Source organism: Rattus norvegicus, chromosome 2 (assembly GCF_036323735.1).
Source record: "Rattus norvegicus strain BN/NHsdMcwi chromosome 2, GRCr8, whole genome shotgun sequence".
NCBI lineage: Eukaryota > Metazoa > Chordata > Mammalia > Rodentia > Muridae > Rattus > Rattus norvegicus.
In genome coordinates this window covers 187,537,560-187,548,153 of record NC_086020.1, presented here as the reverse complement: position 1 = coordinate 187,548,153, position 10,594 = coordinate 187,537,560, and positions in this window count along the sequence as shown.

The window sequence follows — 10,594 nt, the reverse complement described above, 5'->3', positions numbered from 1 at the left end:
CCTCTTGTCTTTGTTCTACCTCACCGATCACAAGCAAATGCAAGTGCCAAATGCCCCAACCGTCTGACCTCCAGCCACAGCTGTCCTTGATGCCTACACTGGTAGGTCTCAAACTCTAATGTGCATCAGAATCACATGCTTGTAGTTTATAGACAGAATCTCGTGTAGCTCAGGCTAGCCTCCAACTTTGTAACCAAGGATGACCTTGAACTCCTGATGCCCCTGCCTCCGTCTCCCCAGTGCTGGGGTTACAGGCCTATACCACCACTTAATCAGTGCTGGAAATCAAGCCCAAGGCCTCCTGAATGCCAGACAAGCACTCTATCAACTAAGCCATGCCCACGGCCCAGTGAAGGATGCTTTAAGAGTGCTTGCTGGGAAGTCCTCTGAGAATTTCCTGCTGATAGGTGCCCAGAGGGTGGGGCTTCTGGTGATCTGAGGAACCCAGGTTTTAGTGCCTTAGTCAACTGCTGCCCCCCCATACTATGACAGTGTTTATGGGAAGCTGTGAACAGCTTGATGGGTATTTACTAGGTCCTTGACTGTGTCCTCCATGGTACTGACCTTACTCAGAACAGGGACCCAAATCCCTCCCGAGGGACAGATCGTGTAGCATGATCACATTGATTTTTTAGGCAGTTAATGAAGCAAGGAAGTCTGTCTTCAGGAACATTTCACTTTTTCCCCCCTCCCAAACCTCAACCGACCGACCTCTGGGCTGTCCGGTCTTTCCTTTCCTAAAGACATATGTCTTCTTTAAATACTACAGTTCTCCCATCTGCCTATCAAAGTTCATAAGTAATTCTTTATAAGAAGTTTGGCAGAGGAGAGGAGTGAGGTAATCCATCAATGCAGAGGGTGCAAGGCCCCAGAAGGCCTGGTATTGTACTGAATTAAGAAGAGAAAGACTTGAGCTCATTTAAATACCCATGGAGAGAAGCCAAGAAGGATGCTAATGTGGGAGAGAGGCAGAGGCCCCTGAGGAGAGGGAAAGTGGGATCCAGGGAGAAAAAGAGCTGCTAGGACCAGGGCAGGGACCACGTCCCACTGTTGGTGGAAAAAGAAAAAGATGGCCTCAGATGCAGGAATAATGAGGCTATAGACTTTAGGTGACTCCCAGCTCTAAGTCCACGGAATTAAATTGCCATAGTGTCACTAGCTTAATATGTCACCTCTCCTTGACAGAGCTCTAAGCCCCAAGAAATGAATCTTCGGTGAGAGTCTCTCAGGCCAGAAGATGCCTGCCGGTGGAACAGCAAAGACTTCCTTCCCAGTGGCACAAAGTGGAAATGGGAAAGGAAGGATAAATGCACCCAGCTGTGACAAGGGAGGGACCAGAGCAGGGTCACAAGCTAATCAGTGTGGGGCTAGATTTAGAGTTGCACTCAGTTCAAGCCCCAAACCCATCTGTCTGGCCATCGACTCACACTCTAACCACGGAAACGGCAAGGAGCAGGTGGAAGGCAGGATTAACAATAGCTTCTTCCTAACCCTCAGAATGGGAAGACGGGGTGTCATGGTCTACCCTTGACCCACACAGAGTCCAGCCCATCTCTGGGACACCTGAAGGTAAAAGGAAATAATAAAAGCTCTAACAATTTGCCAGATACCTCCTTACCTGAACAGGCATGCAAAGAAGTTTCTGGATCACAAATGTAAACCATGTTCTTCCTCCTCCCCCTCTTCTTCCTTCTCCTCTCTTCCTTCCCTTCTTCTTCCTCTTCCTCTTCTTCCTCCTCTTCTTCCTTCTCCTCCTCTCTTCTTTCCTATCTTCTTCCTTCCCCTCTTCTTCCTCCTCCTCTTCCTTGCTGTCACTGTCTTTATTGGGTGTCAGGGACCATTCTAGTTAATAGAAATACTTAATTTTAATTTTTATATGGTTTTCCTGACTATAAAAGTAACAGATGATCAGTGTTTAAAAAGAAAAATCTCTATAACAAGAAACACATTCCTAACCTAAGACAGGCAAATGGGATGTGGTGAAAGGAGGTGAACACCAGACTCAGACTCCATTGACATTCAGGCTCTTCTGATCGTGATTGTGTGATCTTGGACACACAAGGCTTCCTTTCCTGTTTCCATAACGCTAAAGGAAAGCAATGGTGTTCCCTCACCCCAGCCCAGAGAGGGCTTCTCTATGTAGCCCTAGATGTCCAGGAACTCACTCTGTAGACCAGGCTGGCCTCAAACTTGGAGATCCACCTGCCTCTGCCTCCTGAGATCTGTAATTAAATATGTGAACCACCATGCCTGCTTTTTTTTTTAAGTTCTAGTTCTATTTTAAAGTTATATGCATGAGTGTGTATGTCTAGACTTAGAGGTTCTGTGCCCTTTCGTACAAGTTTCTGAGGAGACTTGAATAGGGAGTCATATTCACGGGGACTAGGGTTACACATAGTTGTGAGCTGCCCAACTTAGGAGCTGAACTAGGGTTCTCTGCCAGGAGTCATTTCTCGACCCTGGGAATAGCAATTCTTGGAAATTTTAAGTAAGGTTCATAATGTAAGATGAGATTCACAAAGTACTGAGGTCAGCACTTGGTACACGGTCAGCAGACTACGAAAGATGGTCACTCTATGTCACTGCTGATATTTTATACCCATCTACAAAGCTCGAGTCTCAGGAGTAAGTAACCAATGGTAATAGCTCATAGCACACTTGTTTCAGACTTTGTGCTAGCTACTTTTATGTCAACTTGATACAAGCTAGAGTTATCTGAAAGGAGGGAAACTCAGTTGAGAAAATGTCTCCATAGGATCCATCTGTAAGGCATTTTCTTTCTTTCTTTTAAATTATTTATTTTAACTCCACGTACATTGGTGTTTTGCCTTCATTTACGTCAGTGTGAGAATGTTGGATCCCCTGGAACTGGAGTTATAGGCAATTGTGAGCTGCCAAGTGGATACTGGGAATTGAACCTAGGTCCTCTGGAAGAGCAGCCATTGCTCTTAACCACTGAGCCATCTTTCCAACCTATAAGATATTTCTTAATTAGTTATTGATGGGGGAGGACCCAGCCCATTGTGAGTGGTGCCACCCATGGGCTGGTGGTTCTGGGTTCTATAAGAAAGCAGCACTGAGCAAGCTAAGAGAAGCAAGCCAGTAAGCAGCACTCCTCCATGGTCTCTGCTTCAGCTCCCACCTCCAGGTTCCTGCCTCCAGGTTCCTGCCCCATTTGAGTTCCTGTCCTGCCTTCCTTTGGTGATAAACTGTGATCCAGAAGCTTAAGCTAAATAAACTCTTTCTTCCCCCATGTTGCTTTGGTCCTGGTGTTTCATCGCAGCAATAGTAACAATAACTCAGACTGACTAGTCAATATGCACACACCACACACCACACACACACACACACACACACACACACACACACCACACACACCACACACACACACCACACACACCACACACACCACACACACACACCACACACCACACACACCACACACCACACACACACCACACACCACACACCACACACACACCACACACCACACCACACACACACACACACACACACACACACACACACAATTTCACATGTCCTGTTCACTTACCAAGCATTACAGAATACTCTCAAAATAATCCCATAGGGCTGAGAATGTAGCTTAGTTATAAAGCCTTAGTTTTGGAGACTGGAATTTGGATTTCATATAACTTGCATCATGAAACATTACTCCTTTGATTTTTTTCTTTTCTTTTCTTTCACAACCATTACTTAACAATCTAAACACCACTCTTCATTTGCAGGCTGTACTGTACAAGAGGCATCAGGGTGGATTTGGCATGAGGGCCACCGGGAGCAAAGGGACCTGCCATTCTGGAACCTAGTTGAAGATTGTAGAAGCAGCAAGTGCAAAACCAATGTCTTACAGTTCCTTTTTCCCTCTTCTTCCTTCCTTCCTTTCTATTTTGTTTTTTGTTTTTGTTTTTGTATTTTTGTTCTGTTTTATTTTTGTGTTTTGAGACAGGGTTTCTCTGTGTAGCCTTGGTTGTCCTGGAACTCATTATGGACCAGGTTGCCCTTGATCTCAGAGATCCACTTGCCTTTACTGGAATTAATAGTGTTCCACCACTGCCAGGCTGGAAGAAATGTCCTGATGTGATCTCAGTGCCTTCTCAGTGGGAAGTGCAGCATCCTCAAGTTGTCCCACAAGACCTGTTGAAACTCCTGACTTGCCAACATTTACATCAAACATTTGCAACCTCTGAAAAGGGTTTTCCAAACTTCCCCGAAGAACGAAAAGTGGTTTCTCCTCATTTCTCTGTTTTTCTTTCCTGGTGCTAGAAACAATCTTCTACTTTCCCCCAAATTCCTACCAGGGCACTGTAGTAAGAATTTTGGAATTTTGGTTTCTTTAAAATACACAGAAATATTAGAATATGTTTTCGTTTTAAACCCAGGTGTGTGAATATGGGGCTGCTTCAAAGCAGCTGACTATGATTTGCCTGTGCTCTAGCAGGGGTATGATTTTGCCAACTGCAGATAGTTTCTGCAATTGTGTAACTTTGGAATTCTGGGGGCTCCTCAGAGGATACATAAATGCTAGGGCCCAGAGAGGTGGGGTGGATTGTTGCTTGTTGTTTGCTGTGTTTGTTTGCTGTTATTTGTTTATTGTTGTTTGTTTATTGTTGTTTGCTTGCTGTTGGTTGATATTTGTTAAGTCATTGTCACAAAAAAGAAACAACAAGGGGGCTGGAGAGATGGCTCAGTGGTTAAAAGCACTGACTGCTCTTCCAGAGGTCCTGAGTTCAATTCCCAGCAACAGCATGGTGGCTCACAACCATCTGTAATGGAATCTGATGCCCTCTTCTGGTGTGTCTGAAGACAGCACAACATACACACACACACACACACACACACACACACACACACACACACACACATTAAAGGAAGCAAGAAAGAAAGAACAAGAAGAAATTAGATATTGCGAAGATCAAACTTGCCCAAAGGAACTTGAAGTCCCTAATCAACAGGAAGTAGTCTACTGATAATGTCCCCGCTTTCCCCCCCATCCTTTTTCTCTACTATCTAGTGTTAGGGACTTGAAAGGGTGGAAGAAAAGTGGTGGTAAAGTATGGAAGAAAGAACCCACAAAGTAGCCAATGTCTGCCTACAGGTCATGGATTCTTTGTAACAAGTTGCAGTTCTCAGCCAAGCATCTGAAAGTGGCTTGGCAATCTCTATCTCCCTCTTTCTGGGTGCAAGAGAAAGGAGCAAGAGAGTCAGACAAAGACTAGAGAGGAAGGAAGACTATATAAAGGAATCTCTCTCTCTCTCTCTCTCTCTCTCTCTCTCTCTCTCTCTCTCTCTCTCCTCCATCCCCTTCCCTTCCCCTCCTCTTCTCTCTTCCCCTCTCCCCAGGACACTCCCTCAGAACTAAGTCACTGCCTTACTCTAGGTCGTCCCTGGCAGTAGCCTGGACATAATGATTTTGAATACGAGGCAGTGAGGAGCATCAGCCTAACTCAATTCAGAGCATTGCCTTTGGTTCAACTTTTAATGTATCTTTCATCTTTATGTGAAAGATACACATCTCAAGGCTGGGCAAAAGATGTGATATAAAAGATAAATTTCCTTTTCCTGGCTTCAGTCCCTTTTCTACCCTTATTAAATTGTGTTTCACAGAGATAATTGCATGATTTCCATTTTGGGTGTCCTGAGGTCAAACACCCTCAGGTCTTGAGGAACTAGGAATACAGCTAGAATATTTTGGGAGCTTTTATCTCCCTGCCACTGTGTAGGGCAGAACAACATGAACCCTTGAACCAGGCTGGTCAGAAATCCTCCGAGAAGTACCATCTCTCTCAGAATGACTTGAGGTTGAACTTTTGACAGACCACTTAGCAGCTGTTAGTTGTAGTCAGTGACCTGGGTAGCTGTTCTCCAAACAGCCCTGAGAGCCCTCAGGGGCCCAGGTCATACCTCAATCCCTTTGCCCATTTAGAGCTGCTGGAAGCTTATGTTCAGGGCCAAGATGAACTAAGAAAGGTAGTCTCTTTTTTCTGGCTGCCTCCAGGAACTGCTGGAGTTTATTGTGCCTCCTCCTATCTGGTCCCTTGGGGAAGTTGCTTTGTTTACCAAAACCGGTTGCTCCCCCCTGATAGCTATGCCATGCCTTTCTGCTCTGCTGAGCTGTGAGCTACACAGAGGCAGCTTCCAGGTAAGAACACTAGAGACCCAGGCCAGAGTGAAGGTGGTGAGATCTAGAGTGGGATTACCTCGGTTAATATCGTAAGCCTGTCCCGGGGTTTTCCACACTTCCCTTCACAGGAGAAGGAAAAGAACAAAATGACATTTACCTTGGTTATAATAATGTGTTAAGGAAGAGTTTCATGTTTGGACTCCTCCACAATGTTCCATCAAGACTGGTCTTCCTCGGTGGAGGACTGTGTGTATGAAAGTATACCTATCATACGATGAAATTTGCAAACTCCAAGTTACTACTAGTTAGTCTGTCCAGATAGCATTACCGCATGAATCAACCTCATGAAATCTCTCTGTCCTTTAAGTTTTATCAGGACTTTTGAAAGCCTTCTATAGATCTTTGGTAGGAATTTGAGTTATCCAGAACCTAGTTGGTCAGAAAGACAGCAAGATAAAAAACTGCTTAGGAAAAAAAATGACGTATCAATCTCTTGGGCATTGAATCTGTTGGCCGGCACAATTCCTTACTCAGTCTACCCTCCGTGAGGCTGTTCGGAATCTTTGCAATTGATAAAGAATGGAGAAGCTGTGTTCCTTTATGCAGAAGGAGATATTTTTACCTGCCTCCTCTCGCTCAAGCACCACCTCCCAGTGAACATTTACTTTTTTATTTGCCTGTATAAATGATGGCTCTCTACCTCTTAACTGTCTGGATGAGGCACAATGTAGCTTGGCTTCCCAAACACCTGGTTCTTCTTCCGTTTTCTCCCATACACACCAGCATGTCCATCCACTTGTGGTGCTCTTTAGTGATGTATAACTTAACTAAGAGAAGACAAAAGCAGTCACTTGCAAGGCCTAAGAAACATGAGTTTGAGCTAGGCGGTGGTCACACACACTTTCAATCCCAGCACTTGGGAGGCAGAGGCAGATGGATCTCTGAGTTAGAGACCAGCCCGATCTACCTAGCAAATTTGAGAACAGCCAAACAGCCAAGGCTGCACAGAGAAGTCTGGCTTCTTTCTTCTAAGACACTTGGCCTAGAAAATATCCTCCTTGAATGTTTACACTTGCGGACTAAAATTCAAGGGAGGAGCTAAGATCTCTTCGATTGCCTGAGGTCACAGACGTCTATGGCAACATAGACAAGATAAAATAGCAGTAAAGATCAGGGGTTTGGGGTCAAACAGAGCCAAGTATGAGTCCCTTGTATTTATGAAGTGTGTGACCTTGGGCTAAGCACAGATAACATCCAACATTTGCAGATTGCTCTGTGTGCACTGGGCACTGAGCTAAATCTGCCAGATGTATTCAGATCTCATTTCATCCTTAAAATAATCCCATAAGGAAGGCGCTATTAATATCTTCATTTCACAAATGAAAAACTCAAAGCTCAATTGGTTGGGCAGTTAGTCCAAAATCACAGACCCCAGGTTTCAGAGACAAAGCACTGGACTGCAGCCCTGTTGGTTGTACTTTACTTACAAGCAAGAAGAGTCGTAGGGATGGAAAGGGAAGGTACACCCCAAGAGTGTGTCTGCACACAATTATCCCCACTACATAGTGTTCTCTTTTGAGACAGGGTCTCACCGTGTAGACCAGGTTGGCCTCACACTCACAGGCATCCACCTGCCTCTCCCTCTCAGTGCTGGGATGAGCTGTGCCGCCATGCTGGGCCTCACGAAGTAGTCTTATTTCCATTGCCCACTAGCGTTTATCCAGCACTTTACCATTCATCAAGCTCATTTGCACAGTCGACCACTAGAAACTGGCTTAGGGAAGTGAAAAACACAGATACACAAACTGAAACCAGGCCGGGGAGATGGTTCAATGGGTAAAGGCGCATGCCACCCAAGCCTGGAAACCTGAGTTCTGTCCCCCAAACCCACTTAAAGGTTGAAGGAGAGGACCAATTCCACAAAGTTGTCTAGCTTCCACACATGTGCTAGGACATGCATAGCCCTGTATGCACATCACATGCACACATGTATACCAACAGGCACACAATCGTACTAAATAAAAAATTAAAAATGTAGCCTGGGTCGTTTGGTTTGTAAATTCTCTTTTAGTCCTAGAATGTACCAACCATCTTCAACTTTCAATCGGCGAGCTGTGTGTGTGTGTGTGTGTGCTGTGTGCTGTGTGCTGTGTGCTGTGTGTGTGCTGTGTGCTGTGTGCTCTGTGTGTGTGTGTGTGCTGTGTGCTGTGTGCTGTGTGTGTGCTGTGTGCTGTGTGCTGTGTGTATGTGTGTGTGTGTGCTGTGTGCTGTGTGCTGTGTGTGTGTGCTGTGAGCTGTGTGTGTGTGCTGTGTGCTGTGTGCTGTGTGTGTGTGTGTGCTGTGTGCTCTGTGTGTGTGTGTGCTGTGTGCTGTGTGTGTGTGTGCTGTGTGCTGTGTGTGTGTGTGTGCTGTGTGTGTGTGTGCTGTGTGTGTGTGTGTGTGTGTCTGTATAATACATCCTATATATTATTATGAGACGTGGCTATATCCTTAGGTGAATTCTAGTCCTATCTGCCTCTGAATTGTTTCCTTAGCTTGGCAAATCTGGAAACTTTTCTTTTTCTTGATTTTCTGCTTGAGTCTCTCTCCTTTTTGTCAGACAATTCTAATTCCAGTGATGTTGAAGAATGAGACGCCCCATTTGTCTGATACCCACATTCTTTTTTTTTTTTTTTGGTTCTTTTTTTCGGAGCTGGGGACCGAACCCAGGGCCTTGCGCTTCCTAGGTAATCGCTCTACCACTGAGCTAAATCCCCAGCCCCTGACACCCACATTCTTTCCACAGTTAAATATATGTGCAGGTAGGTAGATGTCAAGTTATAAATGGACTTTTTTGATTAATTTATAATTTTGCATGTTTGGAAATCTGAGGATTTCCCCATGTTTTGAGTGGGACTTGAGTCCCACAGGGATCCCAGAGGAACCCATCCTTTGTACCAGATGTAAAAACAGGAAACCAAATGGAGAAAGATAAAGCAGGGGTTCCTCTTCCTGTTAGCCAAGGCTGTTAGGGCTGAGTGAAGCTTACTGAGTCTGCACCAGGCACAGGGTTCAACTACAGGGACTTGGGAGGTGGAACTAGGGTGATCACAAGTTCAAGGTCAGGGTACCAGCTTTACAGAACAAGTTCCAAGGTCTCTCTCTCTCTCTCTCTCTCTCTCTCTCTCTCTCTCTCTCTCTCTCTTCCTCTCCCTCTTTCCTTTTCAGTCTTCCTTTGTGTCAAACAAAAGCTTGTCTTTGCTTCCCATAGCCCCTCAAAATTTGCTCCATCTTAAGAATATTCATCATCTTTCTGTTATTTTGAGCAGCCTCCACATCAGACCTAGCTTACAACAGAGGCTTCTAAGCTCCCACGTTTTTTGCCTGCTTCTGTCCTTGTTCCTCTAATCTGAATGGCCAGATGATACAAACTAGCTATTTGTAGCAAAGTAGAGTAACGAAATAATTCACACTAGAGTATGAATGGCTGACTTACTTTACTTTCTTCACAGGTATTTGCATGTTAAAAAGACTGTTTTTCTATGCAAATGAATGTGTGATTGGTGGGAATCCTCTCCGGTGACTGCACAATAAAGTAGCAAACACCCATTAGGCAGAGGCACTTTTGGAAGAAGTGAGCTGTAAGCTAAGTAGAACAACTGACCAGGCACAAGAGCACTAATGTCCTTTTCTCCTACCCAAAGCCTTTGCTTTTGTACAGTACTTAGCATTCAGAGATGCTGTGAAATCCAACTAGGAACATTCAACATCTTCATCCAGAAAACAAGCACTGAGAGTCCATCCCTTTTGCGTGCATATATGTCTGTGTATATATACCTATGTGTGTATATATGTGAACTTGTGTATATGTATGTGATCCTATGTATTATGTATGCACATGTGTGTATGTATCATGTGCATATATGTCTGTACATGTGTACATATGTGTTTACATGCGTATGTGCTTTATGTGTATGTATTACACATGTATGTGTTTGTGCATGTGTTTATATAGTATGCATGTGTGTGCATGCATCTAGATTGTATGCATGTGTGTGCATATGTGTGCACACGTGTGTGTGCGTGTGTGTTATTATTGTTATTATCACTTTTGCAGGTTCTTTTACTTTTTAAATGAATGTCGAAGCAACATTTTTTGTTGTTGTTTAAAAATAGACAGCTTTCGTGGTCCCCAGTGCCTTTCTCCATTGCTAGGCAGTCTGTGACTGGTCACTGAAGGTTATGGTGACCCTTTATGCAATTACTGTCCAGGAGGCCTTATTGTGTGCTGTGAGTGAGTCACCGCCACTCAGAGGCACAGGGTGACTCAGGAGCCTGTTAGGGAGAAGTTAGAAGCTCCCCTGGATTAAAACACCTAAAGCCATAGTCCAGGAAGAAACCAGCACACTTGCTTGGCAGCCAGGGACACTGGTGTGCCTGATATGAGGTGCCCTGGACACTGTGGGCTCCTCC